Source organism: Phalangium opilio, unplaced genomic scaffold, assembly GCF_054372755.1.
Source record: "Phalangium opilio isolate 3A_F unplaced genomic scaffold, DU_Popi_V2 ptg000089l_1, whole genome shotgun sequence".
Classification (NCBI taxonomy): Eukaryota; Metazoa; Arthropoda; class Arachnida; order Opiliones; family Phalangiidae; genus Phalangium; species Phalangium opilio.
The window spans coordinates 2,141,942-2,166,848 of record NW_028324194.1 but is presented as its reverse complement, the minus strand read 5'-3'; the positions used below and the strand labels follow the sequence as shown (position 1 = coordinate 2,166,848).

Sequence of the window (24,907 nt, the reverse complement as noted above, 5' to 3'; positions counted from 1 at the left end):
CGCCTTAACCACTCGGAAATCCCTTCCGCGATTTAAACGAGTTTAATCATTTTGGCTGCATTTGTGTTCAAAACAAAACAGATAAAACGACTGAGGCGAGATTCGAACTCCCGCGGGCAGAGCCCAATGGATTAGCAGTCCATCGCCTTAACCACTCGGCCACCCCGTCCTTGATTTAAAACTGGTTTAATTATTTTGCCTGAATTTGTGATTAAAACAATCCGGTTAAAACGACGGAGGCGAGATTCGAACTCGCGTGTTTAGAGCCCAATGTATCAGCATTCCATCGCCTTAACCACTCGGCCACCCCTTCCGGGATTTAAAGGAGTTAAATCATTTTGACTGCATTTGTGTTCAAAACAAAACGGATAAAACGACGGAGGCGAGATTCGAACTCGCGCGGGCAGAGCCCAATGTATCAGCATTCCATCGCCTTAACCACTCGGCCATCCCTTCCGGGATTTAAAGGAGTTAAATCATTTTAAGTGCATTTGTGTTCAAAACAAAACGGATAAAACGACGGAGGCGAGATTCGAACTCGCGCGGGCAGAGCCCAATGGATTAGCAGTCCATCGCCTTAACCACCCTGTCCTCGATTTAAAACTGCTTCAATTATTTTGCCTGAATTTGTGATTAAAACAATCCGATTAAAACGACTGAGGCGAGATTCGAACTCGCGCGGGCAGAGCCCAAGGGATTAGCAGTCCATCGCCTTAACCACTCGGCCACCCCGTCCTCGATTTAAAACTGGTTTAATTATTTTGCCTGAATTTGTGATTAAAACAATCCGGTTAAAACGACGTAGGCGCGATTCGAACTCGCGTGTTAAGAGCCCAATGTATCGGCAATCCATTGCCTTAACCACTCGGAAATCCCTTCCGCGATTTAAACGAGTTTAATCATTTTGGCTGCATTTGTGTTCAAAACAAAACAGATAAAACGACGGAGGCGATATTCGAACTCGCGCGGGCAGAGCCCAATGGATTAGCTGTCCATCGCCTTTACCACTCGGCCACCCCGTCCTTGATTTAAAACTGGTTTAATTATTTTGCCTGAATTTGTGATTAAAACAATCCGGTTAAAACGACGTAGGCGAGATTCGAACTCGCGTGTTAAGAGCCCAATGTATCAGCAATCCATCGCCTTAACCACTCGGAAATCCCTTCCGCGATTTAAACGAGTTTAATCATTTTGGCTGCATTTGTGTTCAAAACAAAACAGATAAAACGACTGAGGCGAGATTCGAACTCGCGCGGGCAGAGCCCAATGGATTAGCAGTCCATCGCCTTAACCACTCGGCCACCCCGTCCTTGATTTAAAACTGGTTTAATTATTTTGCCTGAATTTGTGATTAAAACAATCCGGTTAAAACGACGGAGGCGAGATTCGAACTCGCGTGTTTAGAGCCCAATGTATCAGCATTCCATCGCCTTAACCACTCGGCCACCCCTTCCGGGATTTAAAGGAGTTAAATCATTTTGACTGCATTTGTGTTCAAAACAAAACGGATAAAACGACGGAGGCGAGATTCGAACTCGCGCGGGCAGAGCCCAATGTATCAGCATTCCATCGCCTTAACCACTCGGCCATCCCTTCCGGGATTTAAAGGAGTTAAATCATTTTGAGTGCATTTGTGTTCAAAACAAAACGGATAAAACGACGGAGGCGAGATTCGAACTCGCGCGGGCAGAGCCCAATGGATTAGCAGTCCATCGCCTTAACCACCCTGTCCTCGATTTAAAACTGCTTCAATTATTTTGCCTGAATTTGTGATTAAAACAATCCGATTAAAATGACTGAGGCGAGATTCGAACTCGCGCGGGCAGAGCCCAATGGATTAGCAGTTAATCGCCTTAACCACTCGGCCACCCCGTCCTCGATTTAAAACTGGTTTAATTATTTTGCCTGAATTTGTGATTAAAACAATCCGGTTAAAACGACGTAGGCGCGATTCGAACTCGCGTGTTAAGAGCCCAATGTATCGGCAATCCATTGCCTTAACCACTCGGAAATCCCTTCCGCGATTTAAACGAGTTTAATCATTTTGGCTGCATTTGTGTTCAAAGCAAAACAGATAAAATGACTGAGGCGAGATTCGAACTCGCGTGTTAAGAGCCCAATGTATTAGCAGTCCATCGCCTTAACCACTCGGCCACCCCGTCCTTGATTTAAAACTGGTTTTATTATTTTGCCTGAATTTGTGATTAAAACAATCCGGTTAAAACGACGGAGTCGAGATTCGAACTCGCGTGTTTAGAGTCCAATGTATCAGCATTCCATCGCCTTAACCACTCGGCCATCCCTTCCGGGATTTAAAGGAGTTAAATCATTTTGAGTGCATTTGTGTTCAAAACAAAACGGATAAAACGACGGAGGCGAGATTCGAACTCGCGCGGGCAGAGCCCAATGGATTAGCAGTCCATCGCCTTAACCACCCTGTCCTCGATTAAAAACTGGTTCAATTATTTTGCCTGAATTTGTGATTAAAACAATCCGATTAAAACGACTGAGGCGAGATTCGAACTCGCGCGGGCAGAGCCCAATGGATTAGCAGTCCAACGCCTTAACCATCCTGTCCTCGATTTAAAACTGGTTTAATTATTTAGCCTGAATTTGTGATTAAAACAATCCGGTTAAAACGAGGGAGGCGAGATTCGAACTCGCGTGTTCAGGGCCCAATGTATTAGCAATCCATCGCCTTAACAACTCGGCCATCCCTTCCGATATTAAAACGAGTTAAATCATTTTGACTGCATTTGTGTTCAAAACAAAACGGATAAAACGACGGAGGCGAGATTCGAACTCGCGCGGGCAGAGCCCAATGGATTAGCAGTCCATCGCCTTAACCACTCGGCCACCCCGTCCTCGATTTAAAACTGGTTTAATTATTTTGCCTGAATTTGTGATTAAAACAATCCGGTTAAAACGACGTAGGCGAGATTCGAACTCGCGTGTTAAGAGCCCAATGTATCAGCAATCCATCGCCTTAACCACTCGGAAATCCCTTCCGCGATTTAAACGAGTTTAATCATTTTGGCTGCATTTGTGTTCAAAACAAAACAGATAAAACGACTGAGGCGAGATTCGAACTCCCGCGGGCAGAGCCCAATGGATTAGCAGTCCATCGCCTTAACCACTCGGCCACCCCGTCCTTGATTTAAAACTGGTTTAATTATTTTGCCTGAATTTGTGATTAAAACAATCCGGTTAAAACGACGGAGGCGAGATTCGAACTCGCGTGTTTAGAGCCCAATGTATCAGCATTCCATCGCCTTAACCACTCGGCCACCCCTTCCGGGATTTAAAGGAGTTAAATCATTTTGACTGCATTTGTGTTCAAAACAAAACGGATAAAACGACGGAGGCGAGATTCGAACTCGCGCGGGCAGAGCCCAATGTATCAGCATTCCATCGCCTTAACCACTCGGCCATCCCTTCCGGGATTTAAAGGAGTTAAATCATTTTAAGTGCATTTGTGTTCAAAACAAAACGGATAAAACGACGGAGGCGAGATTCGAACTCGCGCGGGCAGAGCCCAATGGATTAGCAGTCCATCGCCTTAACCACCCTGTCCTCGATTTAAAACTGCTTCAATTATTTTGCCTGAATTTGTGATTAAAACAATCCGATTAAAACGACTGAGGCGAGATTCGAACTCGCGCGGGCAGAGCCCAATGGATTAGCAGTCCATCGCCTTAACCACTCGGCCACCCCGTCCTCGATTTAAAACTGGTTTAATTATTTTGCCTGAATTTGTGATTAAAACAATCCGGTTAAAACGACGTAGGCGAGATTCGAACTCGCGTGTTAAGAGCCCAATGTATCAGCAATCCATCGCCTTAACCACTCGGAAATCCCTTCCGCGATTTAAACGAGTTTAATCATTTTGGCTGCATTTGTGTTCAAAACAAAACAGATAAAACGACTGAGGCGAGATTCAAACTCCCGCGGGCAGAGCCCAATGGATTAGCAGTCCATCGCCTTAACCACTCGGCCACCCCGTCCTTGATTTAAAACTGGTTTAATTATTTTGCCTGAATTTGTGATTAAAACAATCCGGTTAAAACGACGGAGGCGAGATTCGAACTCGCGTGTTTAGAGCCCAATGTATCAGCATTCCATCGCCTTAACCACTCGGCCACCCCTTCCGGGATTTAAAGGAGTTAAATCATTTTGACTGCATTTGTGTTCAAAACAAAACGGATAAAACGACGGAGGCGAGATTCGAACTCGCGCGGGCAGAGCCCAATGTATCAGCATTCCATCGCCTTAACCACTCGGCCATCCCTTCCGGGATTTAAAGGAGTTAAATCATTTTAAGTGCATTTGTGTTCAAAACAAAACGGATAAAACGACGGAGGCGAGATTCGAACTCGCGCGGGCAGAGCCCAATGGATTAGCAGTCCATCGCCTTAACCACCCTGTCCTCGATTTAAAACTGCTTCAATTATTTTGCCTGAATTTGTGATTAAAACAATCCGATTAAAACGACTGAGGCGAGATTCGAACTCGCGCGGGCAGAGCCCAAGGGATTAGCAGTCCATCGCCTTAACCACTCGGCCACCCCGTCCTCGATTTAAAACTGGTTTAATTATTTTGCCTGAATTTGTGATTAAAACAATCCGGTTAAAACGACGTAGGCGCGATTCGAACTCGCGTGTTAAGAGCCCAATGTATCGGCAATCCATTGCCTTAACCACTCGGAAATCCCTTCCGCGATTTAAACGAGTTTAATCATTTTGGCTGCATTTGTGTTCAAAACAAAACAGATAAAACGACGGAGGCGATATTCGAACTCGCGCGGGCAGAGCCCAATGGATTAGCTGTCCATCGCCTTTACCACTCGGCCACCCCGTCCTTGATTTAAAACTGGTTTAATTATTTTGCCTGAATTTGTGATTAAAACAATCCGGTTAAAACGACGTAGGCGAGATTCGAACTCGCGTGTTAAGAGCCCAATGTATCAGCAATCCATCGCCTTAACCACTCGGAAATCCCTTCCGCGATTTAAACGAGTTTAATCATTTTGGCTGCATTTGTGTTCAAAACAAAACAGATAAAACGACGGAGGCGAGATTCGAACTCGCGCGGGCAGAGCCCAATGGATTAGCAGTCCATCGCCTTAACCACTCGGCCACCCCGTCCTTGATTTAAAACTGGTTTAATTATTTTGCCTGAATTTGTGATTAAAACAATCCGGTTAAAACGACGGAGGCGAGATTCGAACTCGCGTGTTTAGAGCCCAATGTATCAGCATTCCATCGCCTTAACCACTCGGCCACCCCTTCCGGGATTTAAAGGAGTTAAATCATTTTGACTGCATTTGTGTTCAAAACAAAACGGATAAAACGACGGAGGCGAGATTCGAACTCGCGCGGGCAGAGCCCAATGTATCAGCATTCCATCGCCTTAACCACTCGGCCATCCCTTCCGGGATTTAAAGGAGTTAAATCATTTTAAGTGCATTTGTGTTCAAAACAAAACGGATAAAACGACGGAGGCGAGATTCGAACTCGCGCGGGCAGAGCCCAATGGATTAGCAGTCCATCGCCTTAACCACCCTGTCCTCGATTTAAAACTGCTTCAATTATTTTGCCTGAATTTGTGATTAAAACAATCCGATTAAAACGACTGAGGCGAGATTCGAACTCGCGCGGGCAGAGCCCAAGGGATTAGCAGTCCATCGCCTTAACCACTCGGCCACCCCGTCCTCGATTTAAAACTGGTTTAATTATTTTGCCTGAATTTGTGATTAAAACAATCCGGTTAAAACGACGTAGGCGCGATTCGAACTCGCGTGTTAAGAGCCCAATGTATCGGCAATCCATTGCCTTAACCACTCGGAAATCCCTTCCGCGATTTAAACGAGTTTAATCATTTTGGCTGCATTTGTGTTCAAAACAAAACAGATAAAACGACGGAGGCGATATTCGAACTCGCGCGGGCAGAGCCCAATGGATTAGCTGTCCATCGCCTTTACCACTCGGCCACCCCGTCCTTGATTTAAAACTGGTTTAATTATTTTGCCTGAATTTGTGATTAAAACAATCCGGTTAAAACGACGTAGGCGAGATTCGAACTCGCGTGTTAAGAGCCCAATGTATCAGCAATCCATCGCCTTAACCACTCGGAAATCCCTTCCGCGATTTAAACGAGTTTAATCATTTTGGCTGCATTTGTGTTCAAAACAAAACAGATAAAACGACGGAGGCGAGATTCGAACTCGCGCGGGCAGAGCCCAATGGATTAGCAGTCCATCGCCTTAACCACTCGGCCACCCCGTCCTTGATTTAAAACTGGTTTAATTATTTTGCCTGAATTTGTGATTAAAACAATCCGGTTAAAACGACGGAGGCGAGATTCGAACTCGCGTGTTTAGAGCCCAATGTATCAGCATTCCATCGCCTTAACCACTCGGCCACCCCTTCCGGGATTTAAAGGAGTTAAATCATTTTGACTGCATTTGTGTTCAAAACAAAACGGATAAAACGACGGAGGCGAGATTCGAACTCGCGCGGGCAGAGCCCAATGTATCAGCATTCCATCGCCTTAACCACTCGGCCATCCCTTCCGGGATTTAAAGGAGTTAAATCATTTTGAGTGCATTTGTGTTCAAAACAAAACGGATAAAACGACGGAGGCGAGATTCGAACTCGCGCGGGCAGAGCCCAATGGATTAGCAGTCCATCGCCTTAACCACCCTTCCTCGATTTAAAACTGGTTCAATTATTTTGCCTGAATTTGTGATTAAAACAATCCGATTAAAACGACTGAGGCGAGATTCAAACTCGCGCGGGCAGAGCCCAATGGATTAGCAGTCCATCGTCTTTATCACTCGGCCACCCCGTTCTTGATTTAAAACTGGTTTAATTATTTTGCCTGAATTTGTGATTATAACAATCCGGTTAAAACGACGGAAGCGATATTCGAACTCGTGTGTTTAGAGCCCAATTTATCAGCATTCCATCGCCTTAACCACTCGGCCATCCCTTCCGGGATTTAAAGGAGTTAAATCATTTTGAGTGCATTTGTGTTCAAAACAAAACGGATAAAACGACGGAGGCGAGATTCGAACTCGCGCGGGCAGAGCCCAATGTATTAGCAGTCCATCGCCTTAACCACTCGGCCACCCCGTCCTTGATTTAAAACTGGTTTTATTATTTTGCCTGAATTTGTGATTAAAACAATCCGGTTAAAACGACGGAGTCGAGATTCGAACTCGCGTGTTTAGAGTCCAATGTATCAGCATTCCATCGCCTTAACCACTCGGCCATCCCTTCCGGGATGTAAAGGAGTTAAATCATTTTGAGTGCATTTGTGTTCAAAACAAAACGGATAAAACGACGGAGGCGAGATTCGAACTCGCGCGGGCAGAGCCCAATGGATTAGCAGTCCATCGCCTTAACCACCCTGTCCTCGATTTAAAACTGGTTCAATTATTTTGCCTGAATTTGTGATTAAAACAATCCGATTAAAACGACTGAGGCGAGATTCGAACTCGCGCGGGCAGAGCCCAATGGATTAGCAGTCCAACGCCTTAACCATCCTGTCCTCGATTTAATACTAGTTTAATTATTTAGCCTGAATTTGTGATTAAAACAATCCGGTTAAAACGAGGGAGGCGAGATTCGAACTCGCGTGTTCAGGGCCCAATGTATTAGCAATCCATCGCCTTAACAACTCGGCCATCCCTTCCGATATTAAAACGAGTTAAATCATTTTGACTGCATTTGTGTTCAAAACAAAACGGATAAAACGACGGAGGCGAGATTCGAACTCGCGCGGGCAGAGCCCAATGGATTAGCAGTCCATCGCCTTAACCACTCGGTCACCCCGTCCTCGATTTAAAACTGGTTTAATTATTTTGCCTGAATTTGTGATTAAAACAATCCGGTTAAAACGACGTAGGCGAGATTCGAACTCGCGTGTTAAGAGCCCAATGTATCAGCAATCCATCGCCTTAACCACTCGGAAATCCCTTCCGCGATTTAAAAGAGTTTAATCATTTTGGCTGCATTTGTGTTCAAAACAAAACAGATAAAACGACGGAGGCGAGATTCGAACTCGCGCGGGCAGAGCCCAATGGATTAGCAGTCCATCGCCTTAACCACTCGGCCACCCCGTCCTCGATTTAAAACAGGTTTAATTATTTTGAATGAATTTGTGATTAAAACAATCCGGTTAAAACGACGGAGGCGAGATTCGAACTCGCGTGTTTAGAGCCCAATGTATCAGCATTCCATCGCCTTAACCACTCGGCCACCCCTTCCGGGATTTAAAGGAGTTAAATCATTTTGACTGCATTTGTGTTCAAAACAAAACGGATAAAACGACGGAGACGAGATTCGAACTCGCGCGGGCAGAGCCCAATGTATCAGCATTCCATCGCCTTAACCACTCGGCCATCCCTTCCGGGATTTAGAGGAGTTAAATCTTTTTGAGTGCATTTGTGTTCAAAACAAAACGGATAAAACGACGGAGGCGAGATTCGAACTCGCGCGGGCAGAGCCCAATGGATTAGCAGTCCATCGCCTTAACCACCCTGTCCTCGATTTAAAACTGGTTTAATTATTTTGCCTGAACTTTTGATTAAAAAAACCGGTTAAAACGACGGAGGCGAGATTCGAACTCGCGCGGACAAAGCCCAATGGATAAGCAGTCCATCGCCTTAACCACTCGGCCACCCCGTCCTTGATTTAAAACTGGTTTAATTATTTTCCCTGAATTTGTGATTAAAACAAACCGGTTAAAACGACGGAGGCGAGATTCGAACTCGCGCGGGCAGAGCGCAATGGATTAGCAGTCCATCGCCTTAACCACTCGGCCACCCCGTCCTTGATTTAAAACTGGTTTAATTATTTTGCCTGAATTTGTGATTAAAACCACCCGGTTAAAACGACGGAGGCGAGATTCGAACTCGCGTGTTTAGAGCCCAATGTATCAGCATTCCATCGCCTTAACCACTCGGCCATCCCTTCCGGGATTTAAAGGAGTTAAATCATTTTGACTGCATTTGTGTTCAAAACAAAACAGATAAAACGACGGAGACGAGATTCGAACTCGCGCGGGCAGAGCCCAATGGATTAGCAGTCCATCGCCTTAACCTCCCTGTCCTCGATTTAAAACTGGTTTAATTATTTTGCCTGAATTTGTGATTAAAACAATCCGGTTAAAACGACGGAGGCGAGATTCGAACTCGCATGGACAGAGCCCAATGGATTAGCAGTCCATCGCCTTAACCACGCGGCCACCCCGTCCTTGATTTAACCGAGTTTAATCATTTTGACTGCATTTGTGTTCAAAACAAAACGGATAAAACGACGGTGGCGAGATTCGAACTCACGCGGGCAGAGCCCAATGGATTAGCAGTCCATCGCCTTAACCACTCGCCCACCCCGTACTCGATTTAACCGAGTTTAATCATTTTGACTGCATTTGTGTTCAAACCAAAACGGACAAAACGACGGAGACGAGATTCGAACTCGCGCGGGCAGAGCCCAATGGATTAGCAGTCCATCGCCTTAACCACTCGGCCACCCCGTCCTTGATTTAAAACTGGTTTAATTATTTTCCCTGAATTTATGATTATAACAATCCGGTTTAAACGACGGAGGCGAGATTCGAACTCGCGTGTTTAGGGCCCAATGTATCAGCATTCCATCGCCTTAACCACTCGGCCATCCCTTCCGGGATTATAGGAGTTAAATCATTTTGACTGCATTTGTGTTCAAAACAAAACGGATAAAACGACGGAGGCGAGATTCGAACTCGCGCGAGCAGAGCCCAATGGATTAGCAGTCCATCGCCTTACCCACCCTGTCCTCGATTTAAAACTGGTTTAATTATTTTGCCTGAATTTGTGATTAAAACAAACAGGTTAAAACGACCGAGGCGAGATTCGAACTCGCGCGGGCAGAGCACAATGGATTAGCAGTCCATCGCCTTAACCACTCGGCCACCCCGTCCTTCATTTAAAACTGGTTTAATTATTTTGCCTGAATTTGTGATTATAACAATCCGTTTAAAACGGCGGAGGCGAGATTCGAACTCGCGTGTTTAGAGCCCAATGTATCAGCATTCCATCGCCTTAACCACTCGGCCATCCCTTCCGGGATTATAGGAGTTAAATCATTTTGACTGCATTTGTGTTCAAAACAAAACGGATAAAACGACGGAGGCGAGATTCGAACTCGCGCGGGCAGAGTCCAATGGATTAGCAGTCCATCGCCTTAACCACCCTGTCCTCGATTTAAAACTGGTTTAATTATTTTGTCTGAATTTGTGATTAAAACAAAACGGATAAAACGACGGAGGCGAGATTCGAACTCGCGCGGGCAGAGCCCAATGGATTAGCAGTCCATCGCCTTAACCACTCGGTCACCCCGTCCTCGATTTAAAACTGGTTTAATTATTTTGCCTGAATTTGTGATTAAAACAATCCGGTTAAAACGACGTAGGCGAGATTCGAACTCGCGTGTTAAGAGCCCAATGTATCAGCAATCCATCGCCTTAACCACTCGGAAATCCCTTCCGCGATTTAAAAGAGTTTAATCATTTTGGCTGCATTTGTGTTCAAAACAAAACAGATAAAACGACGGAGGCGAGATTCGAACTCGCGCGGGCAGAGCCCAATGGATTAGCAGTCCATCGCCTTAACCACTCGGCCACCCCGTCCTCGATTTAAAACAGGTTTAATTATTTTGAATGAATTTGTGATTAAAACAATCCGGTTAAAACGACGGAGGCGAGATTCGAACTCGCGTGTTTAGAGCCCAATGTATCAGCATTCCATCGCCTTAACCACTCGGCCACCCCTTCCGGGATTTAAAGGAGTTAAATCATTTTGTCTGCATTTGTGTTCAAAACAAAACGGATAAAACGACGGAGACGAGATTCGAACTCGCGCGGGCAGAGCCCAATGTATCAGCATTCCATCGCCTTAACCACTCGGCCATCCCTTCCGGGATTTAGAGGAGTTAAATCTTTTTGAGTGCATTTGTGTTCAAAACAAAACGGATAAAACGACGGAGGCGAGATTCGAACTCGCGCGGGCAGAGCCCAATGGATTAGCAGTCCATCGCCTTAACCACCCTGTCCTCGATTTAAAACTGGTTTAATTATTTTGCCTGAACTTTTGATTAAAAAAACCGGTTAAAACGACGGAGGCGAGATTCGAACTCGCGCGGACAAAGCCCAATGGATAAGCAGTCCATCGCCTTAACCACTCGGCCACCCCGTCCTTGATTTAAAACTGGTTTAATTATTTTCCCTGAATTTGTGATTAAAACAAACCGGTTAAAACGACGGAGGCGAGATTCGAACTCGCGCGGGCAGAGCGCAATGGATTAGCAGTCCATCGCCTTAACCACTCGGCCACCCCGTCCTTGATTTAAAACTGGTTTAATTATTTTGCCTGAATTTGTGATTAAAACCACCCGGTTAAAACGACGGAGGCGAGATTCGAACTCGCGTGTTTAGAGCCCAATGTATCAGCATTCCATCGCCTTAACCACTCGGCCATCCCTTCCGGGATTTAAAGGAGTTAAATCATTTTGACTGCATTTGTGTTCAAAACAAAACAGATAAAACGACGGAGACGAGATTCGAACTCGCGCGGGCAGAGCCCAATGGATTAGCAGTCCATCGCCTTAACCTCCCTGTCCTCGATTTAAAACTGGTTTAATTATTTTGCCTGAATTTGTGATTAAAACAATCCGGTTAAAACGACGGAGGCGAGATTCGAACTCGCATGGACAGAGCCCAATGGATTAGCAGTCCATCGCCTTAACCACGCGGCCACCCCGTCCTTGATTTAACCGAGTTTAATCATTTTGACTGCATTTGTGTTCAAAACAAAACGGATAAAACGACGGTGGCGAGATTCGAACTCACGCGGGCAGAGCCCAATGGATTAGCAGTCCATCGCCTTAACCACTCGCCCACCCCGTACTCGATTTAACCGAGTTTAATCATTTTGACTGCATTTGTGTTCAAACCAAAACGGACAAAACGACGGAGACGAGATTCGAACTCGCGCGGGCAGAGCCCAATGGATTAGCAGTCCATCGCCTTAACCACTCGGCCACCCCGTCCTTGATTTAAAACTGGTTTAATTATTTTCCCTGAATTTATGATTATAACAATCCGGTTTAAACGACGGAGGCGAGATTCGAACTCGCGTGTTTAGGGCCCAATGTATCAGCATTCCATCGCCTTAACCACTCGGCCATCCCTTCCGGGATTATAGGAGTTAAATCATTTTGACTGCATTTGTGTTCAAAACAAAACGGATAAAACGACGGAGGCGAGATTCGAACTCGCGCGAGCAGAGCCCAATGGATTAGCAGTCCATCGCCTTACCCACCCTGTCCTCGATTTAAAACTGGTTTAATTATTTTGCCTGAATTTGTGATTAAAACAAACAGGTTAAAACGACCGAGGCGAGATTCGAACTCGCGCGGGCAGAGCACAATGGATTAGCAGTCCATCGCCTTAACCACTCGGCCACCCCGTCCTTCATTTAAAACTGGTTTAATTATTTTGCCTGAATTTGTGATTATAACAATCCGTTTAAAACGGCGGAGGCGAGATTCGAACTCGCGTGTTTAGAGCCCAATGTATCAGCATTCCATCGCCTTAACCACTCGGCCATCCCTTCCGGGATTATAGGAGTTAAATCATTTTGACTGCATTTGTGTTCAAAACAAAACGGATAAAACGACGGAGGCGAGATTCGAACTCGCGCGGGCAGAGTCCAATGGATTAGCAGTCCATCGCCTTAACCACCCTGTCCTCGATTTAAAACTGGTTTAATTATTTTGTCTGAATTTGTGATTAAAACAAACCGGTTAAAACGACGGAGGCGAGATTCGAACTCGCGTGGACAGAGCCCAATGGATTAGCAGTCCATCGCCTTAACCACGCGGCCACCCCGTCCTTGATTTAAAACTGGTTTAATTATTTTCCCTGAATTTGTGATTATAACAATCCGGTTAAAACGACGGAGGCGAGATTCGAACTCGCGTGTTTAGGGCCCAATGTATCAGCATTCCATCGCCTTAACCACTCGGCCATCCCTTCCGTGATTTAAAGGAGTTAAATCATTTTGACTGCATTTGTGTTCAAAACAAAACGGATAAAACGACGGAGGCGAGATTCGAACTCTCGCGGGCAGAGCCGAATGCATTAGCAGTCCATCGCCTTAACCACTCGCCTACCCCGTCCTCGATTTAACCGAGTTTAATCATTTTGACTGCATTTGTGTTCAAACCAAAACGGACAAAACGACGGAGGCGAGATTCGAACTCGCGCGGGCAGAGCCCAATGGATTAGCACTCCATCGCCTTAACCACTCGGCCACCCCTTCCTTGATCTAAAACTGGTTTAATTATTTTGCCTGAATTTGTGATTATAACAATCCGGTTAAAACGACGGAGGCGAGATTCGAACTCGCGTGTTTAGAGCCCAATGTATCAGCATTCCATCGCCTTAACCACTCGGCCATCCCTTCCGGGATTTAAAGGAGTTAAATCATTTTGACTGCATTTGTGTTCAAAACAAAACAGATAAAACGACGGAGACGAGATTCGAACTCGCGCGGGCAGAGCCCAATGGATTAGCAGTCCATCGCCTTAACCACTCGGCCACCCCGTCCTTCATTTAAAACTGGTTTAATTATTTTGCCTGAATTTGTGATTATAACAATCCGTTTAAAACGGCGGAAGCGAGATTCGAACTCGCGTGTTTAGAGCCCAATGTATCAGCATTCCATCGCCTTAACCACTCGGCCATCCCTTCCGGGATTATAGGAGTTAAATCATTTTGACTGCATTTGTGTTCAAAACAAAACGGATAAAACGACGGAGGCGAGATTCGAACTCGCGCGGGCAGAGTCCAATGGATTAGCAGTCCATCGCCTTAACCACTCTGTCCTCGATTTAAAACTGGTTTAATTATTTTGTCTGAATTTGTGATTAAAACAAACCGGTTAAAACGACGGAGGCGAGATTCGAACTCGCGTGGACAGAGCCCAATGGATTAGCAGTCCATCGCCTTAACCACGCGGCCACCCCGTCCTTGATTTAAAACTGGTTTAATTATTTTCCCTGAATTTGTGATTATAACAATCCGGTTAAAACGACGGAGTCGAGATTCGAACTCGCGTGTTTAGGGCCCAATGTATCAGCATTCCATCGCCTTAACCACTCGGCCATCCCTTCCGGGATTTAAAGGAGTTAAATCATTTTGACTGCATTTGTGTTCAAAACAAAACGGATAAAACGACGGAGGCGAGATTCGAACTCTCGCGGGCAGAGCCGAATGCATTAGCAGTCCATCGCCTTAACCACTCGCCTACCCCGTCCTCGATTTAACCGAGTTTAATCATTTTGACTGCATTTGTGTTCAAACCAAAACGGACAAAACGACGGAGGCGAGATTCGAACTCGCGCGGGCAGAGCCCAATGGATTAGCAGTCCATCGCCTTAACCACTCGGCCACCCCGTCCTTCATTTAAAACTGGTTTAATTATTTTGCCTGAATTTGTGATTATAACAATCCGTTTAAAACGGCGGAGGCGAGATTCGAACTCGCGTGTTTAGAGCCCAATGTATCAGCATTCCATCGCCTTAACCACTCGGCCATCCCTTCCGGGATTATAGGAGTTAAATCATTTTGACTGCATTTGTGTTCAAAACAAAACGGATAAAACGACGGAGGCGAGATTCGAACTCGCGCGGGCAGAGTCCAATGGATTAGCAGTCCATCGCCTTAACCACTCTGTCCTCGATTTAAAACTGGTTTAATTATTTTGTCTGAATTTGTGATTAAAACAAACCGGTTAAAACGACGGAGGCGAGATTCGAACTCGCGTGGACAGAGCCCAATGGATTAGCAGTCCATCGCCTTAACCACGCGGCCACCCCGTCCTTGATTTAAAACTGGTTTAATTATTTTCCCTGAATTTGTGATTATAACAATCCGGTTAAAACGACGGAGGCGAGATTCGAACTCGCGTGTTTAGGGCCCAATGTATCAGCATTCCATCGCCTTAACCACTCGCCTACCCCGTCCTCGATTTAACCGAGTTTAATCATTTTGACTGCATTTGTGTTCAAACCAAAACGGATAAAACGACGGAGGCGAGATTCGAACTCGCGCGGGCAGAGCCCAATGGATTAGCAGTCCATCGCCTTAACCACCCTGTCCTCGATTTAAAACTGGTTTAATTATTTTGCCTGAATTTGTGATTAAAACAAACCGGTTAAAACGACGGAGGCGAGATTCGAACTCGCGTGGACAGAGCCCAATGGATTAGCAGTCCATCGCCTTAACCACTCGGCCACCCCTTCCTTGATCTAAAACTGGTTTAATTATTTTGCCTGAATTTGTGATTATAACAATCCGGTTAAAACGACGGAGGCGAGATTCGAACTCGCGTGTTTAGAGCCCAATGTATCAGCATTCCATCGCCTTAACCACTCGGCCATCCCTTCCGGGATTTAAAGGAGTTAAATCATTTTGACTGCATTTGTGTTCAAAACAAAACAGATAAAACGACGGAGACGAGATTCGAACTCGCGCGGGCAGAGCCCAATGGATTAGCAGTCCATCGCCTTAACCACTCGGCCACCCCGTCCTTCATTTAAAACTGGTTTAATTATTTTGCCTGAATTTGTGATTATAACAATCCGTTTAAAACGGCGGAGGCGAGATTCGAACTCGCGTGTTTAGAGCCCAATGTATCAGCATTCCATCGCCTTAACCACTCGGCCATCCCTTCCGGGATTATAGGAGTTAAATCATTTTGACTGCATTTGTGTTCAAAACAAAACGGATAAAACGACGGAGGCGAGATTCGAACTCGCGCGGGCAGAGTCCAATGGATTAGCAGTCCATCGCCTTAACCACCCTGTCCTCGATTTAAAACTGGTTTAATTATTTTGCCTGAATTTGTGATTAAAACAAACCGGTTAAAACGACGGAGGCGAGATTCGAACTCGCGTGGACAGAGCCCAATGGATTAGCAGTCCATCGCCTTAACCACGCGGCCACCCCGTCCTTGATTTAAAACTGGTTTAATTATTTTCCCTGAATTTGTGATTATAACAATCCGGTTAAAAAACGGAGGCGAGATTCGAACTCGCGTGTTTAGGGCCCAATGTATCAGCATTCCATCGCCTTAACCACTCGGCCATCCCTTCCGGGATTTAAAGAAGTTAAATCATTTTGACTGCATTTGTGTTCAAAACAAAACGGATAAAACGACGGAGGCGAGATTCGAACTCTCGCGGGCAGAGCCGAATGCATTAGCAGTCCATCGCCTTAACCACTCGCCCACCCCGTCCTCGATTTAACCGAGTTTAATCATTTTGACTGCATTTGTGTTCAAACCAAAACGGACAAAACGACGGAGGCGAGATTCGAACTCGCGCGGGCAGAGCCCAATGGATTAGCAGTCCATCGCCTTAACCACTCGGCCACCCCGTCCTTGATCTAAAACTGGTTTAATTATTTTGCCTGAATTTGTGATTATAACAATCCGGTTAAAACGACGGAGGCGAGATTCGAACTCGCGTGTTTAGAGCCCAATGTATCAGCATTCCATCGCCTTAACCACTCGGCCATCCCTTCCGGGATTTAAAGGAGTTAAATCATTTTGACTGCATTTGTGTTCAAAACAAAACAGATAAAACGACGGAGACGAGATTCGAACTCGCGCGGGCAGAGCCCAATGGATTAGCAGTCCATCGCCTTAACCACCCTGTCCTCGATTTAAAACTGGTTTAATTATTTTGCCTGAATTTGTGATTAAAACCAACCGGTTAAAACGACGGAGGCGAGATTCGAACTCGCGCGGGCAGAGCACAATGGATTAGCAGTCCATCGCCTTAACCACTCGGCCACCCCGCCCTTCATTTAAAACTGGTTTAATTATTTTCCCTGAATTTGTGATTATAACAATCCGGTTAAAACGACGGAGGCGAGATTCGAACTCGCGTGTTTAGGGCCCAATGTATCAGCATTCCATCGCCTTAACCACTCGGCCATCAATTCCGGGATTTAAAGGATTTAAATCATTTTGACTGCATTTGTGTTCAAACCAAAACGGATAAAACGACGGAGGCGAGTTTCGAACTCTCGCGGGCAGAGCCGAATGCATTAGCAGTCCATCGCCTTAACCACTCGGCCACCCTGTCCTTGATTTAAAACTGGTTTAATTATTTTGCCTGAATCTGTGATTAAAACAATCCGGTTAAAACGAAGGAGGCAAAATTCAAACTCGCGTGTTTAGGGCCCAATGTATTAGCAATCCATCGCCTTAACCACTCGGCCATCCCTTCCGACATTAAAACGAGTTAGATCATTTTGACTGCATTTGTGTTCAAAACAAAACGGATAAAACGACGGAGGCGAGATTCGAACTCGCGCGGGCAGAGCCCAATGGATTAATAGTCGATCGCCTTAACCACTCGGCCACCCCGTCCTTGAATTAAAACTGGTTTAATTATTTTGCCTGAATTTGTGATTATAACAATCCGGTTAAAACGACGGAGGTGAGATTCGAACTCGCGTGTTTAGAGCCCAATGTATCAGCATTCCATCGCCTTAACCACTCGGCCATCCCTTCCGGGATTTAAAGGAGTTAAATCATTTTGACTGCTGTAACGGATAAAACGACGGAGGCGAGATTCGAATTCGCGCGGGCAGAGCCCAATGGATTAGCAGTCCATCGCCTTAACCACCCTGTCCTCGATTTAAAACTGGTTTAATTATTTTGCCTGAATTTGTGATTAAAACAATCCGGTTAAAACGACGGAGGCGAGATTCGAACTCGCACGGGCAGAGCCCAATGGATTAGCAGTCCATCGCCTTAACCATCCTGTCCTCGATTTAAAGCTGATTTAATTATTTTGCCTGAATTTGTGATTAAAACAATCCGGTTAAAACGACGGAGGCAAGATTCGAACTCGCGTGTTTAGGGCCCAAGGTGTTAGCAATCCATCGCCTTAACCACTCGGCCATCCCTTCCGATACTAACACGAGTTAAATCATTTTGACTGCATTTGTGTTTAAAACAAAACGGATAAAATGACGGAGGCGAGATTCGAACTCGCGCGGGCAGAGCCCAATGGATTAGCAGTCCATCGCCTTAACCATCCTGTCCTCGATTTAAAGCTGGTTTAATTATTTTGCCTGAATTTGTGATTAATTCAATCCGGTTAAAACGACGGAGGCGAGATTCGAACTCGCGTGTTTAGAGCCCAATGTATAAGCATTCCATCGCCTTAACCACTCGGCCATCCCTTCCGGGATTTAAAGGAGTTAAATCATTTTGACTGCATTTGTGTTCAAAACAAAACGGATAAAACGACGGAGACGAGATTCGAATTCGCGCGGGCAGAGCCCAATGGATTAGCAGTCCATCGCCTTAACCACTCGGCCACCCCGTCCTTGATTTAAAACTGGTTTAATTATTTTGCCTGAATTTGTGATTAAAACAATCCGGTTAAAACGACGGAGGCGAGATTCGAACTCGCGTGTTTAGAGCCCAATGTATCAGCATTCCATCGCCTTACCCACTCGGCCTTCCCTTCCGGGATTTAAAGGAGTTAAATCACTTTGACTGCATTTGTGTTCAAAACAAAACGGATAAAACGACGGAGGCGAGATTCGAATTCGCGCGGGCAGAGCCCAATGGATTAGTAGTCCATCGCCTTAACCACGCGGCCACCCCGTCCTTGATTTAAAACTGGTTTAATTATTTTCCCTGAATTTGTGATTATAACAATCCGGTTAAAACGACGGAGGCGAGATTCGAACTCGCGTGTTTAGGGCCCAATATATCAGCATTCCATCGCCTTAACCACTCGGCCATCCCTTCCGGGTTTTAAAGGAGTTAAATCATTTTGACTGCATTTGTGTTCAAAACAAAACGGATAAAACGACGGAGGCGAGATTCGAACTCTCGCGGGCAGAGCCGAATGCATTAGCAGTCCATCGCCTTAACCACTCGCCCACCCCGTCCTCGATTTAACCGAGTTTAATCATTTTGACTGCATTTGTGTTCAAACCAAAACGGACAAAACGACGGAGGCGAGATTCGAACTCGCGCGGGCAGAGCCCAATGGATTAGCAGTCCATCGCCTTAACCACTCGGCCACCCCGTCCTTGATCTAAAACTGGTTTAATTATTTCGCCTGAATTTGTGATTATAACAATCCGGTTAAAACGACGGAGGCGAGATTCGAACTCGCGTGTTTAGAGCCCAATGTATCAGCATTCCATCGCCTTAACCACTCGGCCATCCCTTCCGGGATTTAAAGGAGTTAAATCATTTTGACTGCATTTGTGTTTAAAACAAAACGGATAAAATGACGGAGGCGAGATTCGAACTCGCGCGGGCAGAGCCCAATGGATTAGCAGTCCATCGCCTTAACCATCCTGTCCTCGATTTAAAGCTGATTTAATTATTTTGCCTGAATTTGTGATTAAAACAATCCGGTTAAAACGACGGAGGCAAGATTCGAACTCGCGTGTTTAGGGCCCAAGGTGTTAGCAATCCATCGCCTTAACCACTCGGCCATCCCTTCCGATACTAACACGAGTTAAATCATTTTGACTGCATTTGTGTTTAAAACAAAACGGATAAAATGACGGAGGCGAGATTCGAACTCGCGCGGGCAGAGCCCAATGGATTAGCAGTCCATCGCCTTAACCATCCTGTCCTCGATTTAAAGCTGGTTTAATTATTTTGCCTGAATTTGTGATTAATTCAATCCGGTTAAAACGACGGAGGCGAGATTCGAACTCGCGTGTTTAGAGCCCAATGTATAAGCATTCCATCGCCTTAACCACTCGGCCATCCCTTCCGGGATTTAAAGGAGTTAAATCATTTTGACTGCATTTGTGTTCAAAACAAAACGGATAAAACGACGGAGACGAGATTCGAATTCGCGCGGGCAGAGCCCAATGGATTAGCAGTCCATCGCCTTAACCACTCGGCCACCCCGTAATTGATTTAAAACTGGTTTAATTATTTTGCCTGAATTTGTGATTAAAACAATCCGGTTAAAACGACGGAGGCGAGATTCGAACTCGCGTGTTTAGAGCCCAATGTATCAGCATTCCATCGCCTTACCCACTCGGCCTTCCCTTCCGGGATTTAAAGGAGTTAAATCACTTTGACTGCATTTGTGTTCAAAACAAAACGGATAAAACGACGGAGGCGAGATTCGAATTCGCGCGGGCAGAGCCCAATGGATTAGTAGTCCATCGCCTTAACCACGCGGCCACCCCGTCCTTGATTTAAAACTGGTTTAATTATTTTCCCTGAATTTGTGATTATAACAATCCGGTTAAAACGACGGAGGCGAGATTCGAACTCGCGTGTTTAGAGCCCAATGTATCAGCATTCCATCGCCTTAACCACTCGGCCATCCCTTCCGGGATTTAAAGGAGTTAAATCATTTTGACTGCATTTGTGTTCAAAACAAAACAGATAAAACGACGGAGACGAGATTCGAACTCGCGCGGGCAGAGCCCAATGGATTAGCAGTCCATCGCCTTAACCACCCTGTCCTCGATTTAAAACTGGTTTAATTATTTTGCCTGAATTTGTGATTAAAACAATCCGGTTAAAACGACGGAGGCGAGATTCGAACTCGCGTGTTTAGGGCCCAATGTGTTAGCAATCCATCGCCTTAACCACTCGGCCATCCCTTCCAATACTAACACGAGTTAAATCATTTTGACTGCATTTGTGTTTAAAACAAAACGGATAAAATGACGGAGGCGAGATTCGAACTCGCGCGGGCAGAGCCCAATGGATTAGCAGTCCATCGCCTTAACCATCCTGTCCTCGATTTAAAGCTGGTTTAATTATTTTGCCTGAATTTGTGATTAATTCAATCCGGTTAAAACGACGGAGGCGAGATTCGAACTCGCGTGTTTAGAGCCCAATGTATAAGCATTCCATCGCCTTAACCACTCGGCCATCCCTTCCGGGATTTAAAGGAGTTAAATCATTTTGACTGCATTTGTGTTCAAAACAAAACGGATAAAACGACGGAGACGAGATTCGAATTCGCGCGGGCAGAGCCCAATGGATTAGTAGTCCATCGCCTTAACTACCCTGTCCTCGATTTAAAACTGGTTTAATTATTTTGCCTGAATTTGTGATTAAAACAATCCGGTTAAAACGACGGAGGCGAGATTCGAACTCGCACGGGCAGAGCCCAATGGATTAGCAGTCCATCGCCTTAACCACTCGGCCACCCCGTCCTTGATTTAAAACTGGTATAATTATTTTGCCTGAATTTGTGATTAAAACAATCCGGTTAAAACGACGGAGGCGAGATTCGAACTCGCGTGTTTAGAGCCCAATGTATCAGCATTCCATCGCCTTACCCACTCGGCCTTCCCTTCCGGGATTTAAAGGAGTTAAAACACTTTGACTGCATTTGTGTTCAAAACAAAACGGATAAAACGACGGAGGCGAGATTCGAATTCGCGCGGGCAGAGCCCAATGGATTAGTAGTCCATCGCCTTAACCACCCTGTCCTCGATTTAAAACTGGTTTAATTATTTTGCCTGAATTTGTGATTAAAACAATCCGGTTAAAACGACGGCGGCGAAATTCGAACTCGCACGGGCAGAGCCCAATGGATTAGCAGTCCATCGCCTTAAACATCCTGTCCTCGATTTAAAGCTGGTTTAATTATTTTGCCTGAATTTGTGATTAAATCAATCCGGTTAAAACGACGGAGGCGAGATTCGAACTCGCGTGTTTAGGGCCCAATGTGTTAGCAATCCATCGCCTTAACCACTCGGCCATCCCTTCCGATACTCACACGAGTTAAATCATTTTGACTGCATTTGTGTTCAAAACAAAACGGATAAAACGACGGATTCGAGATTCGAACTCGCTCGGGCAGAGCCCAATGGATTAGAAGTCCATCGCCTTAACCTCCTGTCCTCGATTTAAAGCTGGTTTAACTATTTTGCCTGAATTTGTGATTAAATCAATCCGGTTAAAACGACAAAGGCGAGATTCGAAATCGCGTGTTTAGGGCCCAATGTGTTAGCAATCCATCGCCTTAACTACTCGGCCATCCCTTCCTCGATTTAACCGAGTTTAATCATTTTGACTGCATTTGTGTTCAAAACAAAACGGACAAAACGACGGAGGCGAGATTCGAACACGCGCGGGCAGAGTCCAATGGATTAGCATTCCACCGCCTTAACCACCCTGTCCTCGATTTAAAACTGGTTTAATTATTTTGCCTGAATTTGTGATTAAAACAATCCGGTTAAAACGACGGAGGCGAGATTCGAACTCGCGTGTTTAGGGCCCAATGTGTTAGCAATCCATCGCCTTAACCACTCGGCCATCCCTTCCTCGATTTAACCGAGTTTAATCATTTTGACTGCATTTGTGTTCAAAACAAAACGGACAAAACGACGGAGGCGAGATTCGAACACGCGCGGGCAGAGCCCAATGGATTAGCATTCCACCGCCTTAACCACCCTGTCCTCGATTTAAAACTGGTTTAATTATTTTGCCTGAATTTGTGATTAAAACAATCCGGTTGAAACGACGGAGGCGAGATTCGAACGCGCGTGTTTAGGGCCCAATGCGTTAGCAATCCATCGCCTTAACCACTCGGCCATCCCTTCCGATACTCACACGAGTTAAATCATTTTGACTGCATTTGTGTTCAAAACAAAACGGATAAAACGACGGAGGCGAGATTCGAACTCGCTCGGGCAGAGCCCAATGGATTAGCAGTCCATCGCCTTAACCACTCGGCCACCCCGTCCTTGATTTAAAACTGGTTTAACTATTTTGCCTGAATTTGTGATTAAAACAATCCGGTTAAAACGACGGAGGCGAGATTCGAACTCGCGTGTTTAGGGCCCAATGTATCAGCATTCCATCGCCTTAACCACTCGACCATCGCTTCCTCGATTTAACCGAGTTTAATCATTTTGACTGCATTTGTGTTCAAAACAAAACGGACAAAACGACGGAGGCGAGATTCGAACACGCGCGGGCAGAGCCCAATGGATTAGCATTCCATCGCCTTAACCACCCTGTCCTTGATTTAAAACTGGTTTAATTATTTTGCCTGAATTTGTGATTAAAACAATCCGGTTAAAACGACGGAGGCGAGATTCGAACGCGCGTGTTTAAGGCCCAATGCGTTAGCAATCCATCGCCTTAACCACTCGGCCATCCCTTCCGATACTCACACGAGTTAAATCATTTTGACTGCATTTGTGTTCAAAACAAAACGGATAAAACGACGGAGGCGAGATTCGAACTCGCGCGGGCGGAGCCCAATGGATTAGCAGTCCATCGCCTTAACCTCCTGTCCTCGATTTAAAGCTGGTTTAATTATTTTGCCTGAATTTGTGATTAAAACAATCCGGTTAAAACGACGGAGGCGAGATTCGAACGCGCGTGTTTAGGGCCCAATGAGTTAGCAATCCATCGCCTTAACCACTCGGCCATCCCTTCCGATACTAACACGAGTTAAGTCATTTTGACTGCATTTGTGTTCAAAACAAAACGGATTAAACGACTGAGGCGTGACTCGAACTCGCGCGGGCAGAGCCCAATGGATTAGCAGTCCATCGCCTTAACCACTCGGCCACCCCGTCCTTGATTTAAAACTGGTTTAATTATTTTGCCTGAATTTGTGATTAAATCAATCCGGTTAAAACGACGGAGGCGAGATTCGAACTCGCGTGTTTAGAGCCCAATGAATTAGCAATCCATCGCCTTAACCACTCGGCCATCCCTTCCTCGATTTAACCGAGTTTAATCATTTTGACTGCATTTGTGTTCAAAACAAAACGGACAAAACGACGGAGGCGAGATTCGGACACGCGCGGGCAGAGCCCAATGGATTAGCATTCCATCGCCTTAACCACCCTGTCCTCGATTTAAAACTGGTTCAACTATTTTGCCTGAATTTGTGATTAAATTAATCCGGTTAAAACGACAGAGGCGAGATTCGAACTCGCGTGTTTAGGGCCCAATGTATCAGCATTCCATCGCCTTAACCACTCGACCATCCCTTCCGGGATTTAAAGGAGTTTAATCATTTTGACTGCATTTGTGTTCAAAACAAAACGGACAAAACGACGGAGGCGAGATTCGAACACGCGCGGGCAGAGCTCAATGGATTAGCATTCCATCGCCTCAACCACCCTGTCCTCGATTTAAAACTAGTTTAATTATTTTGCCTGAATTTGTGATTAAAACAATCCGGTTAAAACGAAGGAGGCGAGATTCGAACTCGCGCGGACAGAGCCCAATGGATTAGCAGTCCGTCGCCTTAACCACCCTGTCCTCGATTTAAAACTGGTTTAATTATTTTGCCTGAATTTGTGATTAAAACGATCCGGTTAAAACGACGGAGGCGAGATTCGAACGCGCGTGTTTAGGGCCCAATGTGTTAGCAATCCATCGCCTTAACCACTCGGCCATCCCTTCCGATACTAACACGAGTTAAGTCATTTTGACTGCATTTGTGTTCAAAACAAAACGGATAAAACGACTGAGGCGAGATTCGAACTCGCGCGGGCAGAGCCCAATGGATTAGCAGTCCATCGCCTTAACCACTCGGCCACCCCGTCCTTGATTTAAAACTGGTTTAATTATTTTGCCTGAATTTGTGATTAAATCAATCCGGTTAAAACGACGGAGGCGAGATTCGAACTCGCGTGTTTAGAGCCCAATGAATTAGCAATCCATCGCCTTAACCACTCGGCCATCCCTTCCTTGATTTAACCGAGTTTAATCATTTTGACTGCATTTGTGTTCAAAACAAAACGGACAAAACGACGGAGGCGAGATTCGAACACGCGCGGGCAGAGCCCAATGGATTAGCAGTCCTAC

At 45.6% G+C, this 24,907-nt stretch overlaps 52 non-coding genes across 52 annotated transcripts; all 52 read right to left on the bottom strand.

Annotated features, from left to right (window-relative positions):
* Positions 1-87: 87 nt before the first annotated feature.
* On the bottom strand, positions 88-169 carry TRNAS-GCU (transfer RNA serine (anticodon GCU)). The gene has a single exon. It is a non-coding gene; the product is annotated as a tRNA-Ser (tRNA).
* Positions 170-653: 484 nt separating this feature from the next.
* TRNAS-GCU (transfer RNA serine (anticodon GCU)) lies at positions 654-735 on the bottom strand. Its single transcript has one exon. It is a non-coding gene; the product is annotated as a tRNA-Ser (tRNA).
* Positions 736-940: 205 nt separating this feature from the next.
* On the bottom strand, positions 941-1,022 carry TRNAS-GCU (transfer RNA serine (anticodon GCU)). The gene has a single exon. It is a non-coding gene; the product is annotated as a tRNA-Ser (tRNA).
* A 205-nt stretch (positions 1,023-1,227) lies between these two features.
* On the bottom strand, positions 1,228-1,309 carry TRNAS-GCU (transfer RNA serine (anticodon GCU)). Its single transcript has one exon. It is a non-coding gene; the product is annotated as a tRNA-Ser (tRNA).
* A 484-nt stretch (positions 1,310-1,793) lies between these two features.
* Positions 1,794-1,875, bottom strand: TRNAS-GCU (transfer RNA serine (anticodon GCU)). The gene has a single exon. It is a non-coding gene; the product is annotated as a tRNA-Ser (tRNA).
* A 907-nt stretch (positions 1,876-2,782) lies between these two features.
* TRNAS-GCU (transfer RNA serine (anticodon GCU)) lies at positions 2,783-2,864 on the bottom strand. The gene has a single exon. It is a non-coding gene; the product is annotated as a tRNA-Ser (tRNA).
* A 205-nt stretch (positions 2,865-3,069) lies between these two features.
* Positions 3,070-3,151, bottom strand: TRNAS-GCU (transfer RNA serine (anticodon GCU)). The gene has a single exon. It is a non-coding gene; the product is annotated as a tRNA-Ser (tRNA).
* Positions 3,152-3,635: 484 nt separating this feature from the next.
* Positions 3,636-3,717, bottom strand: TRNAS-GCU (transfer RNA serine (anticodon GCU)). Its single transcript has one exon. It is a non-coding gene; the product is annotated as a tRNA-Ser (tRNA).
* Positions 3,718-3,922: 205 nt separating this feature from the next.
* On the bottom strand, positions 3,923-4,004 carry TRNAS-GCU (transfer RNA serine (anticodon GCU)). Its single transcript has one exon. It is a non-coding gene; the product is annotated as a tRNA-Ser (tRNA).
* A 484-nt stretch (positions 4,005-4,488) lies between these two features.
* Positions 4,489-4,570, bottom strand: TRNAS-GCU (transfer RNA serine (anticodon GCU)). Its single transcript has one exon. It is a non-coding gene; the product is annotated as a tRNA-Ser (tRNA).
* A 205-nt stretch (positions 4,571-4,775) lies between these two features.
* TRNAS-GCU (transfer RNA serine (anticodon GCU)) lies at positions 4,776-4,857 on the bottom strand. Its single transcript has one exon. It is a non-coding gene; the product is annotated as a tRNA-Ser (tRNA).
* Positions 4,858-5,062: 205 nt separating this feature from the next.
* Positions 5,063-5,144, bottom strand: TRNAS-GCU (transfer RNA serine (anticodon GCU)). Its single transcript has one exon. It is a non-coding gene; the product is annotated as a tRNA-Ser (tRNA).
* Positions 5,145-5,628: 484 nt separating this feature from the next.
* On the bottom strand, positions 5,629-5,710 carry TRNAS-GCU (transfer RNA serine (anticodon GCU)). Its single transcript has one exon. It is a non-coding gene; the product is annotated as a tRNA-Ser (tRNA).
* Positions 5,711-5,915: 205 nt separating this feature from the next.
* TRNAS-GCU (transfer RNA serine (anticodon GCU)) lies at positions 5,916-5,997 on the bottom strand. The gene has a single exon. It is a non-coding gene; the product is annotated as a tRNA-Ser (tRNA).
* Positions 5,998-6,202: 205 nt separating this feature from the next.
* TRNAS-GCU (transfer RNA serine (anticodon GCU)) lies at positions 6,203-6,284 on the bottom strand. Its single transcript has one exon. It is a non-coding gene; the product is annotated as a tRNA-Ser (tRNA).
* A 770-nt stretch (positions 6,285-7,054) lies between these two features.
* On the bottom strand, positions 7,055-7,136 carry TRNAS-GCU (transfer RNA serine (anticodon GCU)). The gene has a single exon. It is a non-coding gene; the product is annotated as a tRNA-Ser (tRNA).
* A 620-nt stretch (positions 7,137-7,756) lies between these two features.
* Positions 7,757-7,838, bottom strand: TRNAS-GCU (transfer RNA serine (anticodon GCU)). The gene has a single exon. It is a non-coding gene; the product is annotated as a tRNA-Ser (tRNA).
* Positions 7,839-8,043: 205 nt separating this feature from the next.
* TRNAS-GCU (transfer RNA serine (anticodon GCU)) lies at positions 8,044-8,125 on the bottom strand. The gene has a single exon. It is a non-coding gene; the product is annotated as a tRNA-Ser (tRNA).
* A 483-nt stretch (positions 8,126-8,608) lies between these two features.
* Positions 8,609-8,690, bottom strand: TRNAS-GCU (transfer RNA serine (anticodon GCU)). The gene has a single exon. It is a non-coding gene; the product is annotated as a tRNA-Ser (tRNA).
* Positions 8,691-8,752: 62 nt separating this feature from the next.
* Positions 8,753-8,834, bottom strand: TRNAS-GCU (transfer RNA serine (anticodon GCU)). The gene has a single exon. It is a non-coding gene; the product is annotated as a tRNA-Ser (tRNA).
* Positions 8,835-9,175: 341 nt separating this feature from the next.
* Positions 9,176-9,257, bottom strand: TRNAS-GCU (transfer RNA serine (anticodon GCU)). Its single transcript has one exon. It is a non-coding gene; the product is annotated as a tRNA-Ser (tRNA).
* Positions 9,258-9,461: 204 nt separating this feature from the next.
* On the bottom strand, positions 9,462-9,543 carry TRNAS-GCU (transfer RNA serine (anticodon GCU)). The gene has a single exon. It is a non-coding gene; the product is annotated as a tRNA-Ser (tRNA).
* A 340-nt stretch (positions 9,544-9,883) lies between these two features.
* On the bottom strand, positions 9,884-9,965 carry TRNAS-GCU (transfer RNA serine (anticodon GCU)). Its single transcript has one exon. It is a non-coding gene; the product is annotated as a tRNA-Ser (tRNA).
* Positions 9,966-10,305: 340 nt separating this feature from the next.
* TRNAS-GCU (transfer RNA serine (anticodon GCU)) lies at positions 10,306-10,387 on the bottom strand. Its single transcript has one exon. It is a non-coding gene; the product is annotated as a tRNA-Ser (tRNA).
* A 205-nt stretch (positions 10,388-10,592) lies between these two features.
* TRNAS-GCU (transfer RNA serine (anticodon GCU)) lies at positions 10,593-10,674 on the bottom strand. Its single transcript has one exon. It is a non-coding gene; the product is annotated as a tRNA-Ser (tRNA).
* A 483-nt stretch (positions 10,675-11,157) lies between these two features.
* Positions 11,158-11,239, bottom strand: TRNAS-GCU (transfer RNA serine (anticodon GCU)). Its single transcript has one exon. It is a non-coding gene; the product is annotated as a tRNA-Ser (tRNA).
* Positions 11,240-11,301: 62 nt separating this feature from the next.
* On the bottom strand, positions 11,302-11,383 carry TRNAS-GCU (transfer RNA serine (anticodon GCU)). Its single transcript has one exon. It is a non-coding gene; the product is annotated as a tRNA-Ser (tRNA).
* Positions 11,384-11,724: 341 nt separating this feature from the next.
* On the bottom strand, positions 11,725-11,806 carry TRNAS-GCU (transfer RNA serine (anticodon GCU)). Its single transcript has one exon. It is a non-coding gene; the product is annotated as a tRNA-Ser (tRNA).
* A 204-nt stretch (positions 11,807-12,010) lies between these two features.
* On the bottom strand, positions 12,011-12,092 carry TRNAS-GCU (transfer RNA serine (anticodon GCU)). The gene has a single exon. It is a non-coding gene; the product is annotated as a tRNA-Ser (tRNA).
* Positions 12,093-12,432: 340 nt separating this feature from the next.
* Positions 12,433-12,514, bottom strand: TRNAS-GCU (transfer RNA serine (anticodon GCU)). The gene has a single exon. It is a non-coding gene; the product is annotated as a tRNA-Ser (tRNA).
* A 340-nt stretch (positions 12,515-12,854) lies between these two features.
* TRNAS-GCU (transfer RNA serine (anticodon GCU)) lies at positions 12,855-12,936 on the bottom strand. Its single transcript has one exon. It is a non-coding gene; the product is annotated as a tRNA-Ser (tRNA).
* A 348-nt stretch (positions 12,937-13,284) lies between these two features.
* TRNAS-GCU (transfer RNA serine (anticodon GCU)) lies at positions 13,285-13,366 on the bottom strand. Its single transcript has one exon. It is a non-coding gene; the product is annotated as a tRNA-Ser (tRNA).
* A 205-nt stretch (positions 13,367-13,571) lies between these two features.
* On the bottom strand, positions 13,572-13,653 carry TRNAS-GCU (transfer RNA serine (anticodon GCU)). The gene has a single exon. It is a non-coding gene; the product is annotated as a tRNA-Ser (tRNA).
* A 340-nt stretch (positions 13,654-13,993) lies between these two features.
* Positions 13,994-14,075, bottom strand: TRNAS-GCU (transfer RNA serine (anticodon GCU)). The gene has a single exon. It is a non-coding gene; the product is annotated as a tRNA-Ser (tRNA).
* Positions 14,076-14,423: 348 nt separating this feature from the next.
* Positions 14,424-14,505, bottom strand: TRNAS-GCU (transfer RNA serine (anticodon GCU)). The gene has a single exon. It is a non-coding gene; the product is annotated as a tRNA-Ser (tRNA).
* Positions 14,506-14,845: 340 nt separating this feature from the next.
* TRNAS-GCU (transfer RNA serine (anticodon GCU)) lies at positions 14,846-14,927 on the bottom strand. Its single transcript has one exon. It is a non-coding gene; the product is annotated as a tRNA-Ser (tRNA).
* Positions 14,928-15,268: 341 nt separating this feature from the next.
* On the bottom strand, positions 15,269-15,350 carry TRNAS-GCU (transfer RNA serine (anticodon GCU)). Its single transcript has one exon. It is a non-coding gene; the product is annotated as a tRNA-Ser (tRNA).
* Positions 15,351-15,555: 205 nt separating this feature from the next.
* Positions 15,556-15,637, bottom strand: TRNAS-GCU (transfer RNA serine (anticodon GCU)). The gene has a single exon. It is a non-coding gene; the product is annotated as a tRNA-Ser (tRNA).
* Positions 15,638-15,977: 340 nt separating this feature from the next.
* Positions 15,978-16,059, bottom strand: TRNAS-GCU (transfer RNA serine (anticodon GCU)). The gene has a single exon. It is a non-coding gene; the product is annotated as a tRNA-Ser (tRNA).
* Positions 16,060-16,406: 347 nt separating this feature from the next.
* Positions 16,407-16,488, bottom strand: TRNAS-GCU (transfer RNA serine (anticodon GCU)). The gene has a single exon. It is a non-coding gene; the product is annotated as a tRNA-Ser (tRNA).
* Positions 16,489-16,829: 341 nt separating this feature from the next.
* TRNAS-GCU (transfer RNA serine (anticodon GCU)) lies at positions 16,830-16,911 on the bottom strand. Its single transcript has one exon. It is a non-coding gene; the product is annotated as a tRNA-Ser (tRNA).
* A 205-nt stretch (positions 16,912-17,116) lies between these two features.
* TRNAS-GCU (transfer RNA serine (anticodon GCU)) lies at positions 17,117-17,198 on the bottom strand. Its single transcript has one exon. It is a non-coding gene; the product is annotated as a tRNA-Ser (tRNA).
* A 205-nt stretch (positions 17,199-17,403) lies between these two features.
* On the bottom strand, positions 17,404-17,485 carry TRNAN-AUU (transfer RNA asparagine (anticodon AUU)). The gene has a single exon. It is a non-coding gene; the product is annotated as a tRNA-Asn (tRNA).
* Positions 17,486-18,370: 885 nt separating this feature from the next.
* Positions 18,371-18,452, bottom strand: TRNAS-GCU (transfer RNA serine (anticodon GCU)). Its single transcript has one exon. It is a non-coding gene; the product is annotated as a tRNA-Ser (tRNA).
* A 205-nt stretch (positions 18,453-18,657) lies between these two features.
* Positions 18,658-18,739, bottom strand: TRNAS-ACU (transfer RNA serine (anticodon ACU)). Its single transcript has one exon. It is a non-coding gene; the product is annotated as a tRNA-Ser (tRNA).
* A 348-nt stretch (positions 18,740-19,087) lies between these two features.
* Positions 19,088-19,169, bottom strand: TRNAS-GCU (transfer RNA serine (anticodon GCU)). Its single transcript has one exon. It is a non-coding gene; the product is annotated as a tRNA-Ser (tRNA).
* A 763-nt stretch (positions 19,170-19,932) lies between these two features.
* Positions 19,933-20,014, bottom strand: TRNAS-GCU (transfer RNA serine (anticodon GCU)). Its single transcript has one exon. It is a non-coding gene; the product is annotated as a tRNA-Ser (tRNA).
* Positions 20,015-20,219: 205 nt separating this feature from the next.
* TRNAS-ACU (transfer RNA serine (anticodon ACU)) lies at positions 20,220-20,301 on the bottom strand. Its single transcript has one exon. It is a non-coding gene; the product is annotated as a tRNA-Ser (tRNA).
* Positions 20,302-21,200: 899 nt separating this feature from the next.
* TRNAS-GCU (transfer RNA serine (anticodon GCU)) lies at positions 21,201-21,282 on the bottom strand. The gene has a single exon. It is a non-coding gene; the product is annotated as a tRNA-Ser (tRNA).
* A 1,456-nt stretch (positions 21,283-22,738) lies between these two features.
* TRNAS-GCU (transfer RNA serine (anticodon GCU)) lies at positions 22,739-22,820 on the bottom strand. Its single transcript has one exon. It is a non-coding gene; the product is annotated as a tRNA-Ser (tRNA).
* A 762-nt stretch (positions 22,821-23,582) lies between these two features.
* On the bottom strand, positions 23,583-23,664 carry TRNAS-GCU (transfer RNA serine (anticodon GCU)). Its single transcript has one exon. It is a non-coding gene; the product is annotated as a tRNA-Ser (tRNA).
* Positions 23,665-24,563: 899 nt separating this feature from the next.
* On the bottom strand, positions 24,564-24,645 carry TRNAS-GCU (transfer RNA serine (anticodon GCU)). The gene has a single exon. It is a non-coding gene; the product is annotated as a tRNA-Ser (tRNA).
* Between the last annotated feature and the right edge of the window lie 262 nt (positions 24,646-24,907).